The sequence below is a fragment of the Rosa rugosa genome, chromosome 1, assembly GCF_958449725.1.
Source record: "Rosa rugosa chromosome 1, drRosRugo1.1, whole genome shotgun sequence".
Classification (NCBI taxonomy): domain Eukaryota; kingdom Viridiplantae; phylum Streptophyta; class Magnoliopsida; order Rosales; family Rosaceae; genus Rosa; species Rosa rugosa.
The window spans coordinates 24,268,304-24,295,642 of NC_084820.1; the positions used below are offsets into that span (position 1 = coordinate 24,268,304).

A 27,339-nucleotide genomic window follows, 5' to 3' on the forward strand; every position below is an offset into this window, starting at 1 on the left:
ATGATTGGAATATCTCTGTAGACATCGGTAAGACTAACACTATTACAACTCAGACAAGTAATCAGAGTTTATGCCAGACACACAAACTAGGTGTCCTTAAACCTTAAACATAATATATATATATATATATATATATATATATATATTTTTTTTTTGAAAAACAGCCTAAGAATTGTGTGTTGTTAGCGCCTGCCACGTGTCTCTTGTTTTTTTTTTCTTTCCCAATGAAATAAATAAACTTACAAAACAAAACCTTTACAAACACTAACTGCCTCATCAAACCAAAACGGACGGTTGCCATGAAACTGTTAACTTTTACCATAGTTGTTCATTTGTTTGATGCAATCGAGTGAGTACACTATAATTTTTACAGAAATGATATTTATTGATTGATGTAACTTTTGAACTGTTAAATCATATATTTAGATTGCCGACTGTATGTAAATAAAAGAGAGTTTGGATGCTCACATACATACTGATTGGGATGCAAGTAAAGAAATCTTCACTTATCATTTTTACTTTTATTGTTCCTTTTTTTTTTTGGCTCAAAAAGAGGGTTAAGAGAGGCAAAAAAACCTTCTTACCGTCGCATGTTATTAAGGAAAAAAGAGATACAAAGAGAAGGAGATAAAGTCAAATCCTCTATACTAGAACACAACATACGTTAAAGAAAACTAGCTAATGAAAACGAGATTGAGGAAAACCTACACAATCACTATTGCAAGTCATCGAAACAATGAAAGATATATAAGTCAAATCCCACCAAACTAAATTCCTTGGGAGCATGAACAGCTTCACAGCGTAATACTTAGAACAATCTCCACTCATCAATCACTTTAATATCTTGTTGCGTTACAAATCTTCGGTACCAAATTCAACAAATGAATTGATGATATAGTGGATGCACCAAGAAAGGTCATCGATTTTTCGATATATCTATATCCAGAATCAGACCAAACATATGTATAGTTGATTTATATATATGAGATTATAAGTTATACATAAGATTTGCGGAGTTTGCGAAGCACCAACGTAAACGCCATCACAAAATATATTCAAGGCTATAACCCAGTCAAGAGTTCGGAGATTAAACAGTTCCTGTACGTCTTTTAGAAAGTACAAAAACTCCAGTTCCTTGATGTGCTTGACTTGAAGTAAAAACAAATTGGATGTGGTCAAGTACTTGGCAATATATACAAGTTGCTTGCTAGTCAAGTCAAGTGAATGGGTGTTGATATGTACAATTAATTCATTGTGTGAATGCATGACCTTGCCAAACAATGGGTTCCTTGTAGTTGTATATATATGTAGCTCATGAATAGTCCCTCAATGAAATAAAGATGGCATTTTATCACTTAACCATTTACCATGTTTTGAGTCTTTACCTCTCCTTTGTTGCTTCTCTTTCCTTGGCACAGGAGTTAAAGTTGCCACTTAAATCTGTGAATCTGGGGAACTAGCTTGTCGTAGAGGGCTGGATGCTATTAGAACTCTAATAATATACCCAGGAAACATTTTTTGGTACAACTTAACTATCAGTTCCTTTAGCATTAGCCCAACTTATCTACTAATTAGTTGTCGTAGCTTTTAACAACAATAAAAGCTTTTGATCTTGTTGATTGGCAGGATGGGACTCGAGTGCAATTCAAGTCCACAAAAATTGCAGAAGTATTTGTCCGTGAAACAAGGTGGTGGTTCCACTATTCTTGTTGACAAGCTTGAACCCAGTGCTTGGGAAACTTTCAAGGTACCATTTTTAGTTCAACTTTTGTTTATTGGTGTACCAAACTATGCTTAGTTCTTGTGTTCAATGCTTTGATTGTTGTTTTTACCTCTGTTTAATCAATAATGCACGCACACGCAGCTGTGGAGGATCAGTCAATCATCTTTCAGCTTTAGAACCTATGATCAACATTTTGTGGGAAGGTCAAAGGTTAGCTGATGTGCTCATATTTTCCTATATTTCTATGCCTCTTAATCTTGGTTTTTATGTTTAGTTCTCCTTATTTATGATTCATTTACATCTTTTAGTGTTTTTGTAGGTTTGTTCCATAGAAAGAAGAAAAGAAGCCAAAATGAGCTAACAAGGATTAAAAGACGCCCAGGTCCCAGAATCTGTCTATGCAGAACATCCAACTTCCTCGAATTACTGGGAGTTACTCAGATTGAATCAGACAATGAACCTTATATGCATGGAAAGCTACGGATGTCTACTTTCTGCAGAATTTTACAGATCTCGATTTCGATACTTCTGGAAAAAGTTATGATTATTTGAGTGAAGATAGGTCGGACAGAAAATCTGCTCGGGAATTTACAACCATTCGTGGAGAACTCAAGTTCCGTGGCACAAAATCATCAATCCTAATGTTTCAAGGAAGTTAATTCAGATGAGTATTAAATGATGAACTTATTCCTACTTCTACAAGAGATATTTCAAGCTTTTCCCATTCCAAATGAAGAAAGGAATCTAAATCCAAGTTTTACAAGGAAACATGAAGCCAAAGATGAGCAGAAATCTTCCCTATATAAGGGAGCACGAATTTACATGAGAGGGGAGTCTCGGAGCACAATGTAGACGCCTAAGGAGCGGAGACGACTCATCCATCTTCCCCATCTTTTCCCTTCCATTCTTTTTATGTATTTCCTATGTTTTATTTAGTTATCTTTTGCTAAACCTTTTTCTAGGGTTAAGATGATGCTCTATCATGATTGTTTATGTACTTTGATATTATATTGATGGATTTATAGTTTCTTTATGATGAATTCTTAGTCACTATTTGAATTGATGCTTTATGTTTAAGTTCTTTGATTGATCACCTTAGGGCTTTGCATATAGTAATTGGAAGACAAATTTGAAGCAGACATGCAATATAATTTGATTAGCTTCTTGTGATTAAGTGTGGTAAATTACATTATTACTTGAGAAAGACTAATAGTTTGCTTGATTCCCTTGTTTTCTAAAGCGTAATGAGTCTTGCATGTTAAATTTATACCTGAGAAGGATAAACTGCATAGTTAGGATATAAGATCTTTACCCGAGAGGGAGAGCATCATAAACTTAAGGAAAACTATGGTCTAGAGTACCTGAGAAGGACTTAGATACGGGAATTATCATCTAAAGAAACAAAAGAATCTATTAATTGCATTGAAACATAAATATGATTGTTAATGGTTGATTCTAAAACCCTAAGTTTTATCATTATTTATTTATTTCTTTCTTTCTTTAATTTTCACATTATTTGTTTAGTCGAAAACCTTAAAATCATATCTTCTTTAGTTTGATTGTTTATGTGTTTTTGTGTTTGGATTAATTAGGTTAGGATTTAAATTGATTATCAATCCTCAGTTGGAACGACCTCGTACTTGCACGTACACTATACTAACGACGACTCGTGCGCTTGCGAGTTTTAATTAAAATTTCACAACATTAGCAGTAAGGTCTTAGCAAAGAGAACCATGTAAGAACTTGGCGACATTGAGATATTTCAGATTGAGACTGAAACTAAGGAACCGCAAGATGAAAAAACCTTTCGAGTATGCATTCGAGCATCAAATGGTAACTATGTCCAGGTAGGTACATTCTCTAATCAAGATTTAGAAGCGGCTAGTATACTTGATATATCAGTGTGTTAGTAAATGGCTTGCCGACATGACAATCATCCCTGTGTATGTTGTCATTAGGCAAAACTGGAGAATGAAGTGACTGCGAATTATGGTCCAACTGGAGTATCAGGATGGAAAGACAGTGATCCATCTGTCTTCATTATGACAATAGTAAAAACTTTACGAGGTGAATACCAACTCACCAATGGTTATTGTAACGCCCCAAACTGCACCTCTCCAGCTTGAGCACGTCACAGTGCCGCGACTCTCTGAAACATAAATCGAATGCTTGATCCACATTCTAGAGAACCGCAAGGTATTTTGTTTTAATTTTTTTTTTGTAAAAACACAGCGGAAGCTTACAAATATTTTTGAGGTGAAAATATTTGAGTCGCTAAAATTTATTTCAGTACGTTATGGTTCAGAAGAAGCTTCCAAAGTCCTGCAGGTTAGTGAACGTTTATCTTTACCAAGCAAGAATTAGTAAATCCATATGCATATATGTATAAGTAATCAACGTTCAAAAAATCGCTAGACACTAGTCGGGCGGTGGCCGAGGGACTAGCGCCTAGACGCCTAGTCGGATGCCTAGGCGGTTTTAATTTTTTTTAATTTTTATTTTGTGTTTATAACATAAAAATATATTATATAAATAAGAATATGAAAAATAATAAATTTGATTGAGGTTTCATGATCTTGGTAGTGGGAATTTGAGCCAATAGCAAGAGTGTAGTGAGGTTTCACGATCCTAGTGACAAATAGAAAATGTCAAATCCCAACCATTGATTAAGGGTAAGAAACACAACAGCCAAACATCATGACCTTAGAATTGAGAACGGAGAGGCCACGACCTTTTCACTCAACAAACTTATCAATTCCCTCTCTCTCTCTCCCTCTCTCATCAGACTGCTCAAGATAAATTTCCCATATTGTTCGCTTGCCTACCAGAGGCAACACTCTAAGGAAACAATTGTTTGCGGCTGCCGGCGATTGGTTGAGGACAGAACTCTTGATTTTGGGAATCAAAACGTCGTCATCGAAGCGGTGAGATGCAGAAGAGGAAGATGAAGTAGAGTTCGGATGGGCGCAGGTCGACAACGAGAACGGAATTGAGGTAGAGATGGTGGTGGTCGACGGTGGCCATAGGAGTGATTTGGGAGAAACAAATAGAAACCCAGGCGAATATATAGCAAACCCGCCTACTCCGCCCAGACGATTATGGCCGACTTGGCCAACTAATCACCCGCCTAGGCTGACTAATCGGCCGCCCAAATCCATGTCCGCCTACCTCGCCGAATAGGTGTTACTCGCGGTGGTCAGCCACCGCCCAGCGCTTAGGCGGCCTGGGCGGCCGAGTTTTAGAATACTACTCTAATCTATGCTTCATTTATAGAATCATTGGGACACTTACATCACTGAAGACGATTTCAAGTACATGTTATCAAACGGCTGGAATGCGGTGAGGATCCCAGTTGGATGGTGGATTGCATGTAAAGATCAAACACGGACATCGCCTTTTGTTGGAAGAGTTAGGGACTCTTTTAAAAGCCTTGGACAATGCTTTCACTTGGGCAAAGTGAGTACTGGAAAATTGATCATCAAACAACACACGTCCGTAGATATACTTGCATACATAAATGCACACTAACACTATGCCAAAAAGGCCTTCAGACGACACACTTCAGACGACATAAGTATTGTTTTATGTCGTCTGAGTTTTTCAGACGACATCATTTTTTTTTCTGTCGTCTGAATATATACTAAAACCATACTGGTTTAATTTGGAAAAATGGTGAGCATTCAGACAACACATTTATGTAGTTGTAGAAGGTGATGATTTCCTATCTCAAATTTGGAGGGATATCCAAAAGTTGATTGAGTCTTTTCCCTCTCAAATAGCCAAGGCCTTAGTTGACTAGAAAATATTGTGACATTGAGACAACATTTAAGTGTTGTCTAAGTGTGAAGGTTGTTTTAAAATTTTCCAAGTTATTTTGACTTGGGCTTTTTGATTGAGCGGGATTTTTGGTGCTCCAAAGGTTTGGTCTAATTTATCATTTTTCTTCGTTTTTCTTACACAAACTCTCTGTCTATCTATTACTTTTTTTCTTCTTCTCTCCTTTGTCTCTATTTCTCCGTAAGACTGAAACCCAAAAAATCAGAAACGCACCAAACCCAAATCTGAATCACACATCCCTTCCCGTTCGTCTTCTTCGTCATTCTTTTTTCTCACTCTCTCATATCCCGATCCATTGCCTCTGAAATTCAATCCAGGCCCAAAAACCCTAATACTCAAAACACAAATCCTAACCCCTCAGCTCCAATACCCCACATCTCTTATGCTCTCCCCTCGATTTTGTACTTTTATGTTCTGTGAATGTGTGAATTGACGACTATCTCAATTTTTATGAGGTTTGAGTTGATTTTTCGATCCATGATAGATTTCCAATTGCCCGGGCAGAAATTTTGGTTTCCAAATCGGCAAGCTGAGCATGAATCTTATTTTCAGTTCATCCTCGCGACTCTGCTTTGCCTCGTTTTGAAAGGTATTATAATACAACTAGTTTGCTTAGGATCCGAATTCTTATTGATAGTTTGTTGTTTTCTGTAATTTGGATTTTCATTTAATCGGAGGTTAATTTTGGTTAACTTTCGATATTTTATAGTGATTCTGTTGAGGAATTCAATGGGTTGCAAGTTCAGCAAATAATTGCTAGTTGTAGAGGTTTTGGTTTCCGGTACATTTGATTAAACTGGTGAGTAATATTGACAGAAATTTGGTATATGACTAGTACATTTAGTTTTAAGGCTGAGTTGTATTTGTATTTTCAGTACCAATTTGGTCAGTTTCTCAAGAGACTACTAGATGTTGGGTTGAGTGGTTTTATCAAATATGAATGATAAATATCATTACGTTTTCCCAACTAAATACCTAAATATGTTCATGCGTGGTAGAATTTGGGCCTTTCAATTGGTAGTGAGCCTTTTCTTGTGGGCATCATCAATTGTTTGAAAGTTTGGAATCTGAATGATTACACATGAAAATTGGATGATCTATGCATGTTTCCAACTTTGTTTCAATAGTCAGATGACTCGGATATAGCTTTTGTTATGTATAATCAATGGTATCAATGAATAAAATGTGTCTTCTTGGCTACTGATATTGAAAATTTGTCAGCAATATTAGTGTAGATTTGTCATCAACTTTCTTCGCTATGTCAGTTGTATACTTGAAAATTGTTCATCTAAGACTGAATTTGGTGGTCTCCTTCCACAGGGTTAGGGTTTGTGGAATTTGGCTGGTAATGTTGCTCAGTGCTCACTCTCAGATTCTTTCATTAAGGTATTTGAATGCATTAGGGTCAGTTTACTATTCTTCACTGCACAACACTAATTGATATGAATGTATTTGGCTTTGACTGTGAATTTGGTTTTCTTTTCTGTGCTTGTAGCTCCGCATTTGACTAGTTTCTTTTAGACTGGGTAAACTTTCGCTTTCTATTATCCAATTTGAAACTGAAATATATTTGAAAACAAAAACCTGTTTATTTGTTTCCATAAAAAATGTTTCTGGGTTTTGTTAATTTCAGCAAATAAAACTAAATGGTAGGAGTATTATGATTAGGTTCGGTGTGTAAAGATAGGACCTTTCATATTCTTTGAAGCATTATGGAGTGTTTATAGAATTGAGTAGTTTCATTTTCATTTTGCATCCCTATACGCATAATTTTTTTTTTTCTCTTTTACTAATGTTGGTATATAGAGTTTGGTAGTCTCGGGTGTTTTGAGTTTTCTGCGTTTTGATTTCTTCAGTTGGGAGAATTACTCATTTCCACTTTTGACTGAATAGTGACAATTGTATACATTCTGCAAGTGGTCTATGTTGGTGTGTCTTCGTCTGAGATGTAATCCTAAAAATATAATAGTTTTTGCTCTTTAGTTTCCAACAATGTAACCCTTATCATATATTGGTTTTGAGATTTATGCCTGACAATTGGTTTTAAACAGGGTGGATGCATGGGCATATCGATGGATTCCGAGAGCAAAGAAAATGCAAGACCAGATGTTTCAATCATTAAATATAATGGTTTTAAAATAGGTGAGCCTTCTTATTTACAATTACATTACCTTTTCTAATGTGGTATTGCATTGCATATTTGAGTCACAAGATTAGGGGCCCTTTAGATTAAAAGGTTTGATCAAAATGAGATCTGTAGCTTGAAATTGAGAGTTTTGCTGCAATTGCTTGAATGTATACTGTGCTTTTGGTTGCATTGGTTGTGTCACTCCTCAGTCCTCAGTAGCTCATTGTTTTGTTTTTGAATGATAGTAATAAACTTTTGGTGTTCATGTTCTGTTTTTGTTGAATAGGTCTAGCATAATAGTAGGTTCTACAATCTTCGAGGTCCTTAATCAAACATATTTGGTTTACTGATTTTATTGGCTATATAAAATCACAGACTAGAATCAAGTATCAAGCTTTGTGATTGAAAGTTTGAGACTTTAAGTTTGGACATTCTCTGTAACATAGCAGAAAAGTTTAGACTTGAATTTTATTGAAACTCTTTTTGCAGGCTTTCGTTTTTGATTTTCAACCTTAAGATCCTAAAAAAATATTTTAGTTTGTGATGTGATATTAATCTCAGCATGCTTCAAACAAGTTATGACTCAAATCCTCACCGGTTTACCCTCTTTCTTCTCTCAGATTCACGGCTCATGCAAAAGCATATATTCACTCAAGTTATATGTGAGAGAGATAATATATAAGAAAAACAAATAGCTCACATATAATAGAAAGAAAAAGCTTTTTCTGAAAATATTTTTTCAAGTATGATCTCATGAAGGATACCAACTACTTGCACAAATGAACTCAAGCCATAGGTTCAACTCTTATAACTCATCTCCACAGATCAAAGGCTGCTCTTTTCAAGGATCAAATAGGTCTTATAATTAAGGTTGTAATGGGGCCAAGGCTTAGGGTTTATAGAAACAAAGGGATAGGAAAATCACAAAGTATCCTAAAAACCTAGTAGAGCTCTTGTTGATTTAGAGAGACAATCTTGAAATTCCACCAAATAGAAACGTCATAGACTCCTTCAAAGTCTTTATAAAGGGCCAAATGTCATCATTGTCATGCTTCATTCTAAACTTCCTTTGAACACTTTGTGAATTGGACAAAGACCAAACTTTTCTTGAATAGGCCTTCACTTCAAAGCTAACTCCAAATCCACAATGAGGGGAACTAAAATCCATAAACACTTATCATATTTTTTTCTTTTGCCGTCACATATAATTTTTTCAATTTTTTTTTTCTTCTTCTCTTCTTTTCACGGCACATAGATACATATATATTTTTTCTATGGACAAGTCTTACCCCCACACTTAAACTTCCTTCTCTTCTCCATCTTCATTCTTTTCTTAACTCGTTATTAAGAGGCATAGAAATATAGGAAAATATGAGCACATCAAATAATCAAAAACTTGTTGGGAAATTTTAATTAAAACTCGCAAGCGCACGAATCGTCGTTAGTATAGTGTGCAAGTACGAGGTCGTTCCAACTGAGGATTGATAATTAATTTAAATCCTAACCTAATTAATCCAAACACAAAAACACATAAACAATCAAACTAAAGAAGATATGGTTTTAAGGTTTTCGACTAAACAAATAATGTGAAAATTAAAGAAAGAAAGAAAGAAACAAATAATGATAAAACTTAGGGTTTCAGAATCAACCATTAACAATCCTATTTATGTTTCAATGCAATTAATAGATTCTTTTGTTTCTCTAGATGATAATTCCTGTATCTAAGTCCTTCTCAGGTACTCTAGACCATAGTTTTCCTTAAGTGTATGATGCTCTCCCTCTCGGGTAAAGATCATAAATCCTAACTATGCAGTTTATCCTTCTCAGGTATAAATTTAACATGCAAGACTCATTACGCTTTAGAAAACAAGGGAATCAAGCAAACCATTAGTCTTTCTCAAGTAATAATGTAATTTACCACACTTAATCACAAGAAGCTAATCAAATTATATTGCATCTCTGCTTCAAACTTGTCTTCCAATTACTATATGTAAAGCCCTAAGGTGATCAATCAAAGAACTTAAACATAAAGCATCAATTCAAATAGTGATTAAACATTCATCATAAAGAAACTATAAATCCATCAATAAAACATCAAAGTACATAAACAATCATGATAGAGCATTATCCTAACCCTAGAAAAGGTTTAACAAAAGATAACTAAGTAAAACATAGGAAAAACATAAAAAGAATGGAAGGGGAAAAGAAGGGGAAGATGGATGAGTCGTCTCTGCTCCTTAGGCGTCTACATTGTGCTCCCGAGACTCCTCTCATGTAAATTCGTGCTCCCTTATATAGGGCAGATTTCTGCTCATCTTTGGTTTCATGTTTCCATGTAAAACTTGGATTTAGATTCCTTTCTTCATTTGGAATGGGAAAACCTTGAAATATCTCTTGTAGAAGTAGGAATAAGTTCATCATTGAATATTCATCTGAATTAACTTGCTTGAAACATTAGGATTGATGCTCTTGTGCCACGAAACTTGAGTTCTCCACGAATGTGTGTAAAATCCCGAGCAGATTTCCTGTCCGACCTATCTTCACCAAAATAATCATAACTTTCTCCAGAAGTATTGAAATCGAGATCCGTAAAATTCTACAGAAAGTAGACATCCGTAGCTTTCCAATGATATAAGGCTCATTGTCTGATTCGATCTGGTACTTTCCCAGTAATTCGGCGAAGTTGGATGTTCTGCACAGGCAGATTCCCAGTCTCAGATTGCACATTGCCTTTTCAATCATACTTTGCTCATTTTATCTTCTTTTCTTCTTTCTATGGAACAAACCTACAAAAACACTAAAAGATGTGTACCTACATGTACGTTGCAAAGCATAATTAGCTATAATCAGACACACTCATCGTACCGCCAGAGGTACCAACTATCGTCAAAGGAGTAACCCACAGATAGGCAGCCAGGCGGACCACGGCCTGAGCACAAGCGTTCCCCAGGATCACCGCTGACGCGCCGCCACGCACTCTGCCAAGACGGCATCAGAAGCTACTGAAACTGGGAACTGAAGCACTTAAGTCCCACATCGAAAACAAGGAGAAGATCAGACCTCTCCTCACCTATAAAAGGTCCTCTCTTCTCCCTTCATTAAATTACGCATTAACTCTCATTTATTACTATGCTGCCTATATATCAACTGACTTAGGCATCGGAGAAGTGAAGACCGCCCAACGCGGTCTCCCTCTGACGCCCTGTCTTTCACTTGGCAGCTAGCAGGAATTACCAAGCATACAGAGTAGTGGTCCGCCAGTCGGACCCGCGTTAAACGGAAGTTTGGCTACCGCCAGACTTTGAGCATTAACATTGGCGCCGTCTGTGGGAAGCCTTGAACAAGAGGTCATCCCATCACAACTACCATGACTAGCGGTAGCGGGGGAAACGCTGATGAGCAGGCAGACCAGTCCGCCATCCCTCAACCATCCAATCCAGCGGTAGGGGTTAACCGCGCACTATTCAATACCCCAACCAACCCCGGCGGTGAGACGGATCCAGGCAGCAGCCGCCCACCAGGCCAGGACCTCGCCGCCATGTACGAGTTGGCACTGGCGGACCTTCACAAGGCAAACAGAGAACGTGAAGAGGAGCGCAGAGAGAAGTCCGAGGCCCAAAAACAGGTGGCCGCGCTGATGTCACGTTTCGACGACCTGAAGAGGACGTTAGAAAGAACCGCCAACCCGGTACAGAGCGAGCATTCGCATAGTACAAGGCGTAGTCATCCCCACGCTGGTACATTGGGACCGGAACCGGTTGTACAGATGCAGGTCCCGCTGGACCCCCCTGAACTACTAGGGATGGGACCACCGCCCATTCCCCAACTCATGTTGGAGCAGGAAGCAGAGTCGGTACCACGCACCAACCGCTCGGAAATTAGGGCAAGAACTGAGGATGGTCCGCCTGCGCCAAGGCATAGGCAGACCCAGCGGGGTGTATATGCCGGACCCACTGGCGACGCAACAGCCCAAATTCTGGAGAGGATGCAGCAGTTGGAACAAAGGCTGGTCCGGGCGGAGTCGGGCGCCGCGCCGTCAACTCAAAGTCCACTTTTCACGTCCAGACCGGGACCCTTCACCGCTGAAATCCTACAAGCTATCAGGCCCGCGTACGCCAAAACTCCAAAGATGTCGCACTACAGCGGTGCAACCGACCCCTTCGTCCACATGGACACCTTCAAGAAGGTCACCAACAATAAGGGATTTGACGACCCCACTCTGTGCCACTTGTTCAGCGAAACATTGGACGGAGAGGCAATGAATTGGTTCTTCGAATGTCCGCCAGGATCCATCGATTCATTCAACGCACTGTCACATACCTTCCTCTCTCGGTTCATCTTACTCTCCGCCGGACATCATAACACGAGTCGGCTGTTCAGCGTCAAACAGGGAGAGAATGAGTCACTCAAGGCATTCGTCACAAGGTGGCGAGCGGCGGCATCTCAGTGCCGCGATCTGGACAAGTCGATGGCATCGGCGGCCTTCAAGCAAGGACTCCTCAAGGGACCATTCCTCTATCACCTCAACTACAATCACCCAAATGCGGCATATGACCATATCATGAGTGAGGCGGTCATTCACGCCCAGGCGGAATTCATTACATATGGAGAAGTCCCACCGCCACCGGCAACGCCAGCAAAGGCAACACAGCCCACCTCCAGTCAGCATGAAACCGTTAACAAAGCACCTGCCGCATCACCAACTGACAAGAAGAGGGAATGGCCACAGGGCCACTACCAGAACAAGCGGCAGAAGGATCAATACCACAAGGGCAACCGCCCAACCCAGGAGGATAACCGCAACAAGCAAACGGAGTCTTCTCAGCGGTATGCAGTCTTCACGGTCCTCACAACCTCGTACGAGGAAATATACAATCAGTGCAAGGATCAAATCCCACCACCTCCTCCAGCAAAATACCCAAAGACGGGCAAACCCAAAAACACCGGCAGATGGTGCAAATACCACGAGGACAGCGGCCACAATACCAACAGCTGCAACGCACTCAAGACGGCAATTGAGACCTTGTACCGTGAAGGCAAGATGGAACAGTTCAAGGTACGCCAACCGCCACCAGTGATCGCCAACGTAGAGACGTTGGGCCGCATTAACACAATCGACGGCGGTGCTCCAATCACGGGCTTGTCTCACAGGGCCAGAAAGCGTTACGCACGCGTTAATCACCCAAAGGAAGTCTGCAACATCCGTTACGAGAGATCCGCCAAGGTCCCAAAGGTTGGTTGGGAACCTATCACATTCTCTGAGGAAGAAGAGCGCGGGGTGCACCTACCCCATGATGACCCCTTCTTGGTCGATGCCATTCTTGGTAGGTTCTCAGTAGGGAGAATATTGGTAGATAGCGGGTCCGCTGTCAACGTCATCTTCAGTGGTTGCTACAGCCATCTCAAGCGGAATAACAAGTTGCTCCAGGATCATGAGCCACTGCTCAGCTTCTCTGGTGACGTCACACAGCCGCTCGGTTCTGACTACATGCGGTTGACTATTGGCACTAGTCCGTGTATGGCGGAGGTACATACAGAATTTATAATCGTTGATTGTCTCAGCTCATATAATGCCATCCTCGGACGACCGGCGCTCAACAAGCTTAAGTGCATTATCGCCGGGTACATGCTTCTCCTGAAGTTCCCCACGCCTAACGGCACAGGCAGTGTGAGGGGAAGCCAGCAGTTGGCGCGCGAGTGTTATTCAACGACCATGGCACGGTCAACACGCCGCCATGATGTCCTAACGGTGGGAAACCAGGCACCGCCACCAAATATCTTCGAGGACCCTAGGGATGAGGAGGAGAAGTATGTGAGGAAGGAGCCAGTCAACCCAGACACATCCTTGAAGGTTGTCTGCATCTCGGACGAGCACCCTGAACGGACGGTCCGTATAGGCGCCCAACTAGATCCAGAAGTTGAAGCAGAGCTCATTCAATTCCTACGTCATAACGCCTCCGTCTTTGCATGGTCCTACGCGGACATGCCAGGTATCTCCCCTGAGATTATCACTCATAAACTGACCATCAAACCCTCTTTTTATCCCATCAAGCAGAAGCGGAGGGCCTTCGATGAGGAAAAATATCGGGCAATCGGAGAAGAGGTCGCCAAGCTCCAGGACATTGGATTCATCCGCCAAGTCGTCTATCCCCAGTGGATCTCAAATTTGGTAATGGTCAAAAAGCCCAGCGGCAAGTGGCGGATGTGCGTTGACTTCAAAAACCTCAACAAGGCGTGCCCAAAGGATAGTTTCCCGCTACCCCGAATCGATCAGCTGGTCGATTCCACCGCCGGACATGAGCTCCTCAGCATGATGGACGCTTTCTCCGGATACAATCAGATCAAAATGCACCCCAGCGACCAGGAATGCACAACCTTCACGACCGACAAAGGCCTCTACTGCTACAATGTCATGCCTTTCGGTCTGAAGAACGCCGGTGCCACCTACCAGCGGTTGATGAACGCCATGTTTGCGGAGCATTTGGGAAAAATCATCGAGGTCTACGTGGACGACATGCTAGTTAAGAGCATAAAGGCCGGCGGACATGTGGCAAACCTCAGGATCATAGTAACCATTCTCCTGGCCTACGGCATGCGCCTCAACCCGGAAAAATGTTTCTTTGCAGTCACCGCTAGCAAATTCCTGGGATACATTGTCAGCGAGCGGGGCATCGAGGCTAACCCAGACAAGGTCCAGGCCATCCTTGACCTGGCGGACCCAGAATACAAGAAGCACGTCCAGTGCCTCCAGGGCAAGTTAACCGCCCTTTCTCGATTCATCTCTCGACTCACTGACAAGTGTGCCCCGTTCTTCAAACTCCTCAAAACAACGCACAAGAAGGTCATCGACTGGAATCCGGAATGTCAGGCGGCGTTCCAGGGCCTGAAGGAATATCTGGCGGCAGTCCCTCTCCTCTCCGTCCCTGTCCAAGGAGAAACCCTATTCATATATCTAGCGGTATCTGCATCAGCGGTAAGTTGCGCAATTGTTAGAAGGGAAGACCAGGATGAGCTCCCGGTGTTCTACGCCGGCAGGGGCATGAACGGAGCAGAAACAAGGTATCCCCCCTTGGAGCAACTGGCCCTTGCACTTATCGTTGCCGCCAGGCGCCTCCGCCAGTACTTCCAGGCCCACACAATCCATGTGTTAACAAATCAACCGCTGAGACAAGTAATGCAGAACCCTGAACACTCGGGGCGCCTCAGCAAGTGGGCCATCGAGCTCAGCGAGTTCGACATAGAATACAAACCAAGAACCTCCATAAAGGGCCAGGCAGTGGCGGACTTCATCGCTGAACTCACCGATCGTCAGCCTGAACCCGGTGTAGAGATGGTACCTGGAGCGGAAGTGGTAACCGTCGGGGAGGCGAGTCCCCTCCAGTCAGATTGGAGCCTACATGTGGACGGATCCGCCAGCACCAAGGCCAGCGGCGCCGGAGTCATCCTAACAGGACCCGGGGGACTGAACGCGGAGTACGCGTTGAAATTCAACTTCAAAGCTTCAAACAATGTGGCGGAGTACGAGGCACTGATCGCCGGTCTACTTCTCGCCATTGACTCGGGGGCTGACAGCGTCAACATATTTAGCGACTCTCAATTAGTCGTTAACCAGGTCAACGACAGCTTCCAGGCAAAGGACCAGCAGCTGGCGGCATACTTGGGATATGTCAAAACGTTGCTCAAAAAGTTCAACTTTCACACCATCACACAAATCCCCAGGGAAAAGAACGCCAAGGCTGATTCCCTGGCAAGACTGGCAACCGCCCAACCACATCAAAGTCCAGCGGACACAAGGGTGGAATGCCTGGATAAGCCAAGCATCACGAAAACCCTAGCGGAGATCTTCAACATTGAAATCAACCCCAGCTGGATGGACGAAATCACTGCATACAAGCGCAACGGCACACTACCAGAGGATAAAGTCCAGGCACGCCAAATCCAGCGGAGAGCAACCCGCTACAATATCCAGAATGGCAAGCTTTACCGCCAGGGGTTCACTCACCCCAACCTCCGCTGTCTGACCCCGGAGGAAGGAAAGCTCGTGCTGGCAGGAATTCACGGCGGGGAGTGCGGAAACCACTCGGGCGCCAGATCCCTGGCCAATCGTACAATGCGACAGGGCTACTTTTGGCCTACGCTTGGCGAGGACGCCCGGCAAGTGTCAAAATCTTGCCACAAATGCCAGCAGTTCGCCGATCTCCCACATGCGCCGGCTGAACCACTTTCAGTCATCATCGGTCCATGGGTCCACTCTACATGGGGACTCGACTTGATGGGAAAATTCCCAACCGCCAAGGGACAGTTCAAGTACATCGTTGTCGCTATCGACTACAACAGCAAGTGGATAGAGGCCGAGCCACTGACGGCCATCACTACCGCCAAAGTCATTCACTTCCTCTGGAAAAACATTTACTGCCGCTATGGTGTCCCACACACAATCATTACAGACAACGGCACACAGTTCAACAATGAGGAGCTCATTTCATTCACCGCCAATCTGGGCACCAGGATGAGCTTTGCCTCTGTCGCCCACCCACAAACTAACGGCCAGGTCGAGGCGGCAAACAAGATCATCAAGAAGCTGCTAAAAAAGAAACTCGACACTGCCAAGGGCTTGTGGGCGGAAAAGCTTCCAGAAGTACTCTGGGCCATCAGGACGACTCCATCTTCCGCCACTGGTGAAACCCCCTTTTGTATGACGTTCGAAACTGAGGCCGTTCTGCCTGTCGAGGTAGCTCAACCCACCGCCCGGGTCGAGTGCTACCACCCAGAGACTAACGGCGATGGCATCAACCTGGACTTGGACCTCCTCGAGGAAAAACGACACAGGGCCCATTTGCAAAACCTGCAAAACAAACAACGAGTTTCGCGTTTCTACAACGCCAGAGTCAAAGCCCGGAACCTCCAACTGGGGGACTGGGTAATGAAGGAAGTCATTCCAGCACCAACAAAACTCCGCCCAACTTGGGAAGGTCCGTATAAAATAGTAGAAGTCGTTAGCCCAGGCACCTTCTACTTAATGGACAAGGATGGCGTCACTACGACCCACCCTTGGAACACCGAACACCTTCGGTATTACTACAAATAGTCGTGTCCCTACCCAGGAGCATCTTGACTTAGCTAAATTTTTGTTTAATATTTAGCTAAGGGAAGCTACCCAACGGGTACATCCCCACTTTTGTTAACGCTGACCAGTCAGTTATCAATGAAATGAGGAATTATTCAAACCATTGTTACCAAGTCTAGCACTGAGGCCAGCTGGCAACGCCGGCAATCGTCAGCGGACCTCGTCCGCTACGTTGTGCACTTGGACCAATCTTAATTCCTTTAATTTTTCATTGATTGCAAAAGAAAATCCTAAGTCAAACTCTAGCGGTATAGACATGTCATCACACAGCGTCAAAAGTTCCATATTTCATATATTCGGGGCTGGGACTCCCCACCCAAAAAAATTGTTCCTTACATTCAAAAAAAAAAAAAAAAAACAAACACAAGTACATATATGAAAAGCCTCGGCGGCTACACGGTCAAAACAGGGCACGTCCGGCATGTCAGGGGTTGGCCTCGGCGTCGCCTACTTCGGCCTGCGACGGCTGTTCACGGCTTGCTTGGTCGGTCCCTCGAGCGGTGGGACTTGGCGTCTGAATGATCCCATCCGCCGGAGTCTGATACCCACTGCCTGAGCTGCCACCTGCGGGGGGACTGGGTACTGGCGGGGGTCTCTTCGCCGGCGCTACATTTTTTGCCTGCGGCGCCTTGGGCAGGGACGCCTTGGCCCAATCAATTGCACCCTTTGCTCGCAACAGCTCGACATTCGCCAGGGCGCCAGCCTTCGCCGCTTCATTCAGCGCGTCTTTATATTCCGCCGACTGCTTAAAATTCTCCACAGCGGCGGCGGCGGCTCGGCTTCCGTCATCCCTCAGCCGGGTCAACTCTCCCTCCAATCTCTTCACTTCCCCTTGCCTGGCGGCAGACTCCCGCTGCAGGATGTCAATTTTCTTCTCCTTGGCGGTCACACGCTCTTGCAGCAAGGCCTTGTCTTGCTCCAGCTGAGAGACTTTATCATTCCATTCTATGTCCCGCTGGATGGCGACGTCTAGCTTGCCTCGAGCGTCCGCCGCGTCACAGTCTGCCTTCATCAGGCGTCGCTCCACATCCACCAGCATGTCCTTGGCCTCCGCCAGCTCCCTCTCCAGCCTCTTCACCTCCTCTCGGAGCTGTCCCTCAATGCGCGGTTGCTTGTAGGCCGCCGAGAACATTTCATGCAGCCCAACCGCCAGATGCCCAAAGGCTGAGCTGAAGGGCGACTGCTCGATCGTCGTTGGCCGCGTCATCCCTGCAAGACCGCCGAACGACAGCCGCTCGCACAAGTGGTAGAGAAACTCCCGCTCGCTGTCGGTCATGAACTCGGTGAAGGCAGCGAACGAGTCCAGATCGCTCACGGGTCTCTCTCTCTCGGCCGTCACAGGAGCCTTCGACGGGTCTTGTCGGCTCCTCTTTTGCCTGTGGACCTCGAGGGTCTCGTCCTCATCCTCCTCCCCGTCCGTATCACACTGGCACCGCCTCCGCAGGATCGACCGGGTATCTCCAGTGGGCGCAGCCCTGGTCCCCTTCGGCGGTTGTCTCCCCACCGCAGCGGCAGCAGCCCCCACTGGAGCCACGACCTTTTCTTTCTGTGGCCCGCGTCGAGTGGCAACCACTCTTTCCTTCTGCGGCCCGGCAGAGGATCCCTTTTTCCCCCCGCCCGCTTGCCCATCCACCTGCACGCTGGGCAGACCGTCGGCCCCTAGGTGCGAGTGGTGCGGCATGGGCAGCGTCACCGGAACCTCGGATGCGCTCACCTCCAGCGTCTCGGGGTTCACCACTGTCATCTGGGCCGCCTCGCCTGAAGCATACATTGTCTCCAGGAAATTTTCTATCTCCGCACGGTCCATGGCTTTGTCAAAGGCGTCACGGCTCGCTTTGTTGCCTGGCGGAGTCTCTGAGAACATGCAAACAACCGTTAGCTTTAACCAAGTTATCAAGCGATACAAGGTGGCGGAAATCTCTTACCGATAGCGCGCGTCAGCTGCTGATCGACCAACAGCTCCCAGCCGGTGAGGAGACGGAAGTCCAACAAATTGCGGTTCTTCCAACAACCTTTGATGCGCGCAACCCGGCACTCTTCCTCTCGCGTCAGATTGTAGCGCAGTCCCGCTGTAAAACAACAGAAGGTGTCAGTCAAACGATTGCAACATATCTACATTAAACCGCCAACTATGTTCAGCGGAGATCGACGGACAACCTCGGATTGGCTGAAACTCCGACTTAATCCTAAACGTCGGCTCCCCCTGGTTGGACTCCGCTTGATACTCCCACCCCGTCGTCGCCACGCAAAACGTCCCCCGCCAGTAGGACATCGAGTCCCTCAAATTTTCTATCAGCTTGGGCGCTCCCTGTCGGCGGCTCAAGTTTACTTGCCCCCTACAACCTTGGCGCTTAACGTACACCAGTTCGTAGAAGTGCAAGACCTCCGCCACCGTCGGCCCCTCGCACCCGGATAGCCGCCACAAGGAGTTCATCGCCAGCATCAACCGCCACATGTTGGGACAGATCTGCCCAAACGCGAGGCCGAACTCACACACCAGGATCTGCAGGTTGGGCACTAGCGGCAACGTCACCCCCTGGCGGAATATTGCCTCGTGAACGGCGGCGAACCCCGCTGGAAGGATAGAGGCCTTCTCTTCCGCCGTCGGTTGACGAAGTTTCACCACTCCCGGCAAACGGTATGTCCGCTTCAGCCGGTTGACCGCGGCGGCAGTCATCCGCCCTCCCGCCTCGTCGACGGGGGTCCCATCGTGGAGAACCCACGCTGACTCTGTTTCCTCCCCCGTCACGTTTCCCCCGCCAGCGGAGCCACTGGCGGCACTATTACTTGCTAGCCGCTCCTCACTCCTCTCCTGCGCGGCAGCTTCCTCACCCGCCCTAGAACTCTCCGGTCGCGACGTACGGCCCATGACAACTTCCCAGGGTATGGTTTGCAGCGGCTCGATGTCTAACGGCTCCGGCAGTGAGGTTCCTGCACGGGCAGACGGACGCAACGAGTCAATAAAAACCCTATCCGCCGCACTGATTGACACGTCAGACCCGGAGTCCTCACTGCTCGAGATCTCTACGACGTTGGCCATCCCAAACCCTAAAACCCAAATCAGTTAGCCCACAGAAGGATCTAACCTACCCCTATATCAGAAACACCACGAACAACTCCCCAGAAATTACCAAAACATGAACAAACCCCCCTCAACCCAGATTCAACCATCTAGCAAAACCCTAACTGACAACTCTCTGTTAAACACCGTCCCCTACCCTCAAATTTCATCTTACACCCCCGACGAGCATCAAGAAACCCAGTTCAAACACCCATCCCAGGCACACACACCAAACCCATAAATCGACAAAAGCACGAAACCAAAGAGAAGGATAACCAGAACACTCACCTCGGTCGTGAACTCTCTGGCGTGCTGTTACTCGCTGTGCCCCGACAACGGAACTCTTTCGTCTCTCCGACCACGACAACTCCACCACCGCACGGCACTCTCTGCAAATCTCGGCTGGGCAGAGCTTGAAGACGACAAACAGTTCGAATGGATTTTCTGATCTCCTTTCTCCATACGTTCCCCCCCTTTTATGTCAACGTCAGAAGCTTTTGGGCCGTCCGCTAGAAAACGACATCACACCCCAGCCGTACACGTGTCCCCTGTCCGCGCTAACCCTCCGGGTTAACCGAGGCGTCGCCTCGGTTACGAAATCCATCATTACTCGCATTAATGACGAGAAGACGGCCGGACTGAGGAGACGCGTCTCCACACGCTAACCCTCTAAGTATTTGCCACGTGTCAAGGCGTATCACGAAAGCAATCCAGGGTACGCCCTTCTCCAAGTGAGTCTCCGCTGAGCGAAACCCCGCCAGCGGAACTTCTCACTTGTCCTCTCCAAGTGAGTCTCCGCTGAGCGAAACCCCGCCAGCGGAACTTCTCACTTGTCCTCTCCAAGTGAGTCTCCGCTGAGCGAAACACCGCCAGCGGAACTTCTCACTTGTCCTCTCCAAGTGAGTCTCCGCTGAGCGAAACCCCGCCAGCGGAACTTCTCACTTGTCCTCTCCAAGTGAGTCTCCGCTGAGCGAAACCCCGCCAGCGGAACTTCTCCCTTGTCCTCTTAGTGAGTCTCCGCTGAGCGAAACCCCGCCAGCGGAACTTCTCTCCAAGTGACCATCTCCACTGGGCGGAACCTCGCCAGCGGAACTTTTTCACTCGCTGTTATTCACGAAGTCTCCCAACCGCGGAACTTCTCCCTTGTCATCATACAAACGGGGCACCTTCCGCTACACACCTCTAGCGGAAACCTCTTTTATCTGGCAAGTCGCGTACTTTGTTCAGCGCGGTACCGCTCAATAAATTAACGCCAAAACACGTCCACAGGACGCTGTTTACTGCTGTGAACCAGCGGGGGGACTCACGCCAGCGGCGGATCCCGAGGCCACGCCTCATTCTGACAAATGACCGCCACGCGGCATTACAGTCAGATTGTCCCTACGGGACACGGGGACTAGTCAACAGTCTACGACGACCCTGATCAGGTACGTTGACCCCCGTCACTCGGGTCCTAAAGATTGGGTTCGCTACCCAACACCCTCTGCTCCGTGCAGCTCCCCCTCACCAAACAAATTTTGCGACCATCCGGAGGTCCATCTTAGCCGGGGAGTGGGGGACTCCCTGGGGGGCCTAGCAGGGGCCCACCCGAAAGGGTATAAAGCGTTTGCTCAGTAATATCCATGGTTGACAACGCACTGACGCTAATTATGCTTTTGCAAAGGTCTAGCGGAAGAAAACACTTCATACCGCCGGTCAACTCCCCAACCAAGATTGCCCTCCTTGACTGGGGACTTGGGGGACTTGTACCTACATGTACGTTGCAAAGCATAATTAGCTATAATCAGACACACTCATCGTACCGCCAGAGGTACCAACTATCGTCAAAGGAGTAACCCACAGATAGGCAGCCAGGCGGACCACGGCCTGAGCACAAGCGTTCCCCAGGATCACCGCTGACGCGCCGCCACGCACTCTGCCAAGACGGCATCAGAAGCTACTGAAACTGGGAACTGAAGCACTTAAGTCCCACATCGAAAACAAGGAGAAGATCAGACCTCTCCTCACCTATAAAAGGTCCTCTCTTCTCCCTTCATTAAATTACGCATTAACTCTCATTTATTACTATGCTGCCTATATATCAACTGACTTAGGCATCGGAGAAGTGAAGACCGCCCAACGCGGTCTCCCTCTGACGCCCTGTCTTTCACTTGGCAGCTAGCAGGAATTACCAAGCATACAGAGTAGTGGTCCGCCAGTCGGACCCGCGTTAAACGGAAGTTTGGCTACCGCCAGACTTTGAGCATTAACAAGATGTAAATGAATCATAAATCAAGAGAACTAAACATAAAAACCAAGATTAAGAGGCATAGAAATATAGGAAAATATGAGCACATCAGTTTGCAGGATGATAATGAGTATTCCCTTTCAAAAATTTGGAGTAGAGACATACAGTGTTGAGAAGGGATTCACTCTCGGATTACACTTTTTCTCTGAATCCCTGTGTATAAATCCGACATCTCCAGCTGCTTTCCAATTCGAGAAGCCTCCATCAAAGTCACCATCTACTGTTACGCAATATCAGGTATTCGACATGTTTAATTAAGAAGATAGGTCACCAATATGTTTACTTTGACAGCTCAAGAGGAAGAAGGTCAACAAAACAAGAAACGGTTATTGGTGATTGCTCTGATCACAATTCCTATGATTATGATCCTACTGAGAACAATGATGTATTTTCTAAAAAGGAGAGTAGTCAAGTCAATTGGTAATCTTCTTAAACTGTTAATATATATATATATATATATATATATATATATATATATATATATAGAGAGAGAGAGAGAGAGAGAGAGAGAGAGAAATGTTGAATCACTGTTTTTTTTTAATTTTTTACTTTAGTTCTTTCACTAAACCTTGGGAGAAGAATCTAATTTGTTCTTACAGAACTTTTTGTTTAGGGATTATAGACAAAATTAAAAGATCAGTTTATAGGCTATTAAATGTAATTCCAGCTACAGTCAGTTTTAACATCAATGCTCCTAATATGTCTACAAGTTGGAGAGGGTGGTTTATATATGTCTACAAGGTACAGACAGTTTCCGTATCTCTGTTTCCTTTCATATATGTTTAGAGCTTTTATATATTTCATAAGTTAGTGATGGATTAGATGCTTCATGATATTATCAAATTGAATGATCTGGTTTGCAACATTTTGGATAGTACAAAAAGATCATGCTTTTTCAATAGATATAAGTTGATTCCTTTTTTTTTACCCTTCTTCTTATTGCTCTTTGGTATCTAAAAATCCATTCTTTACAATCAGCAGCAAGACAGAACCTATGTATATTACATTTCAGAAAACTTAGGCAGGAGAGTGGTAAATTACATAAGCATTAATAACCTAAAGTACATTACATTTAGGTTTCAGATCATTGCTGGAATGCTCTCATTTGAGCTTCCGAGTTATTCATGAATTTGCCTTTTGTTACAGGAAGGATGAGACCTGGGTGAACCAGACAGAATTGTGAGGATTATGATATGCAGTGGCCTTCATCTCTGTTCAACTGAAGCCCCTTAGTTCGATTCAAAGTTTTCATGCAGATCGAGAAGAAAGACATCCAAGATTTCAGAACCAACCCATCTTTTTGAACGAAATTTACGAAAGAGGTGAAATACTACTTCTTTGAGTCTTTCATTTGTATCATTGTAAATAGAAAAACTCTTCTGCTTCTTCATCTGGTTAGTATAATAGGAAAGTAGCATATAATGAATTCTATTATTCTTTTGGATGACTTCTCTGTATGTTTCTTACAATAGTTTGGAACTTGATTCAGCTCCAGTTTTATGATAATGTCAAGTTCCACACTGTGGACTATGGTGATCTTTTAAATAATAAAATGGTCTGAGTTTATGCAAAAGGCTTGGTGTTCAGAAGATGCTCTGTAACCACTGCAGAAAGGAAAATGTAGTTAACCCAGCTTAATCTGAGATTGATTTATTTATGTTATTAACAGAAGTAGTTTTTGCACTATGTCCCATGCCTTCTACATTCTATCATCTGTGTTTACTATAAACTCTTTCAAACATGCATAGCACATAACGGTCGGAAAAGTAAGGTTAGCATAGTGTACCTCTCATTTACAGAATACTATATTCACTTACTGAAAGTACAAAGTGCACTTCTCCTATGCATTTGTATAGCATGCTATACCTTATTAATCTTGTGTAAGAGTCGCTTCACATTGTTGTCTACGATTTGATCTGTGTAGGCTGTTAATGGGTGGCTATGGATTGTATCTTGGATACCGAAAATGATATTCTGATTATGTGGTATGAAAATACAATCAACCGCAGCATAGAAGTAGTAACTGAAACAAGATTATGTTGTGATGATTTCAGGAGGAGAAGGCCAAGGTCAAAGACTTGCACCCCGAGCTTCTAGCTGGGATGTTCTTTTTCTTTTTGCTGGAACAACTGGTGGAGCAACAGCTCTTCTGACTTCTCACAAACCCAATCTGGGAAGCAGTTTCACGTCAATGATTTCTATCGATCTCTATTGCTCTACTGTGGTAGATGAAGTAACTACATGTAATTGTTTAGTTTCTGCAATTTTTTATTTTTTCTTGAGAGGACATCTACATTTGTTCTTGTTTTGACCATTGGATATGAGTCCTGGCCATTATAACCATTAGTATCCAGTAATTTATGCCAAGTTTCCAAACATTTTTGTTATGAATCTGTTTATTTCTATATAAGAAACTAAAATAGGCAACTATTACATCAAAATATCTTCTCGTCTAAGCACATGAGTACCCCTAGTATGTTTGGTCATGTTATATTAGTTCATTTCTACAAGAGTGCCATCTTAATTGAGATTTCCTTTTAACATGTTATGTTTGTTTCTCCCCTATTTTGGTGATAATCATGCATGCTTCTGTGTAGGAAACTGTCAAGGGACAATTATGGAGATTATGTGATCCCCAAGGGAAGCCACCAGGTGTAATATAATAGTACAACTAGCTAGTTCCTATATTTAACTTGTGTCTAGTAGAAATTTTTCCTTCATTAAGAATTTGGACTTGTTTGCAGATTCAAATTAGTAGATATGAGCCATTTTGAATTGATGCTCATGATTAGGTTTGTGTACATGAGATAATGATGGATTAGTGGAAATTGCAATGAATGCTTTTGGATGTGGATTTTATGGTTTCATGAACGAGTAATTTTAATTTCCAAATGCATGCATACCAATTGTAACAGGAGACTAGTAATATTTGTTATTTCAAATTGCAAGTTACAACAAAGGCACACCAAAACGTGTGGTTGCAGCTGCACAAAAACAACACAAAAACCAATAAGAAGTCTATTGTCTTTTTGACAATGGGACAACAGAAAATTGTAGTCTGAAAGGCAAAACAACAACATAAGTTAGTTGAAAGTATTGGCTAAAGTGTATAACAACAACAAATAAGTGTGATTGGACGTGATTACAGACAATATAAAACATGTACTATTAGTAGTCCTTTTTATATTCAGACCACAAATATTTGTCGTCTAAATAATCTCAAACGACAATAAATTGTCGTCGTAATGAGACTGACATAACAGAAAGAATATGATATCTATTGTCTAAACCATTTCCCAACATCACATATGTATAATTTCAAAATCTTTCACACAACACTTAAATGTCATACAAACCTATCCTAGAACGACACTTAATTGTCCTCTGATGCTCTTTACGACCACATATAATTATCGTTTAAAGTAAATTAGCACAACTTTTAATTGTTGTTGTATGAGAGAGTTCCCAAAATGCAAAACTCATCAGAGGACAGAACACTTCTGTCGTCTGATGCCCTCAAGAGACGACACCGTACTAGACGACACATTTTTGTTCGTTCAGACGACAGAACAGTTCTGTCGTCTGAAGGCCTTTTTGGCATAGTGTAAGCATATCCGCACGCTGCTATACATAAGCCACAAATAGAGAATGTAATGCTTCAAGTTAGAACTTAGAACTATTAATTACTGGTTCACAGTATTCTTTGAACATATGTGTAGAAACACTAGAATGAAGGTGATTATAGACCTACATGCTGTTAAAGGTTCCCAAAACGTCAATGATCACAGTGGAACAAGAGATGGCTCTCAGGAATGAGGAGATAAATACATACACAAGACTGTGGAAGTTATAGATTTCTTAGCAGCAAGGTTAATTTTATGTCATGCACCACATGCACATGTATATATATATCATGCATGTTACATTGCCAAACTCTAAATTGAGCACCAAATGAGTGCTGTGGAATAATAGTTTCATAACATAACAAGCTGATATACTACATCTTGTATTCAGACAAGTTCAACGGCTTTAGTGTGCAACAAAACATTGATTTCATCTACAACCAACGAGGTTCTGATCTCGCTGCAGCTGTGACCACTTTTAATGGACACCCCTCACTTTTGTTGGTAAGACATGATCGAAGCAATCAGCACTAGCTAGTCAATCTATGACCATTTTGTTTGATTTTTCTTAAAACAAAAAAAAATTTACAATATATATAAAGGCTTGATAACCTACATTGGTTGAGACTAAGCTCCGTACTTTGTATACTCTACAGGGGAATGGGTTGTAGAATGGGCAATAAATGGAGCATCTATGCAAGACTACCAGAGATTTGCCAAAGCACAACTAAATGTTTACGGCCGTGCTACTTTGGATGGGCATACTGGTCTTGTAAGTATCAGTACAATCACTGGAGCTTCAAATGGATGATTGAGAATAACTACATAAAACTCAATTAGGTTATTCTATAATCTGGAATAATGTTGATAAATTCAGCTGCCTTTTGGACTCTATCAAAATAAAATGAGGAAAATAGCAAAGTGCTTTTATCTCTGATGCTTAATGTGGATTTAAATGCTAATAACCAAGCATCCTAGCTTATACTCAACCAAAATAAATTTTTGTTCTTATGGAACAAACTTGTCTCAGTATTGGTATTATTGTTTTCAATTAATATTCTGTAAGCGACATAGCCTTTTGTTTTTGGACTTAAGACTCTTGTTTCCTCATGCATATTACAAGCATAAATATGTGATCCATTTAATCAAGGATTCAAATTTTGATTTTGGTACTTAATTCAAACTTCAGAAAAAATTTCAAATTCGGTGAAAATTTCGGTTAAAAATAACGAAATCATATTCATTGCATTTATAAAATTATATTTTTGAATGAAATTTTTATATAAACTAAACTAAGTCATAATAAACCTATTTACAACATAATCTCTCTAAAATTGTACATACATAATAGAGTTATGATATTTAATATGGATGAGTAATTAAGTAGTAGGTTGCTAAACTAAAGTTTTCATCTATATGACTATATGAAATTATAAATATGCTGTAAATTGATAATATGAATGTATTAAAAATAATTGATGGCTGGAACTCAGTGAGAGGCTTGGCTCTCACACATTTTTCACTAATAATTAGAAAAATCTAATATGAAAGGG

At 43.3% G+C, this 27,339-nt stretch overlaps 2 long non-coding RNA genes and 1 pseudogene across 2 annotated transcripts; all 3 read left to right on the plus strand.

Annotated features, from left to right (window-relative positions):
* Positions 1–1,350: 1,350 nt before the first annotated feature.
* LOC133724345 (uncharacterized) lies at positions 1,351–1,939 on the plus strand. Its single transcript, XR_009853631.1, has 3 exons — positions 1,351–1,521; positions 1,627–1,747; positions 1,865–1,939. It is a non-coding gene; the product is annotated as an uncharacterized LOC133724345 (long non-coding RNA).
* Positions 1,940–3,517: 1,578 nt separating this feature from the next.
* LOC133724988 (glucan 1,3-beta-glucosidase-like) lies at positions 3,518–26,723 on the plus strand (annotated as a pseudogene).
* LOC133724344 (uncharacterized) lies at positions 5,878–22,626 on the plus strand. The gene is made up of 5 exons (XR_009853630.1): positions 5,878–6,149; positions 6,270–6,359; positions 6,881–6,946; positions 7,612–7,702; positions 22,223–22,626. It is a non-coding gene; the product is annotated as an uncharacterized LOC133724344 (long non-coding RNA).
* Positions 26,724–27,339: the final 616 nt, after the last annotated feature.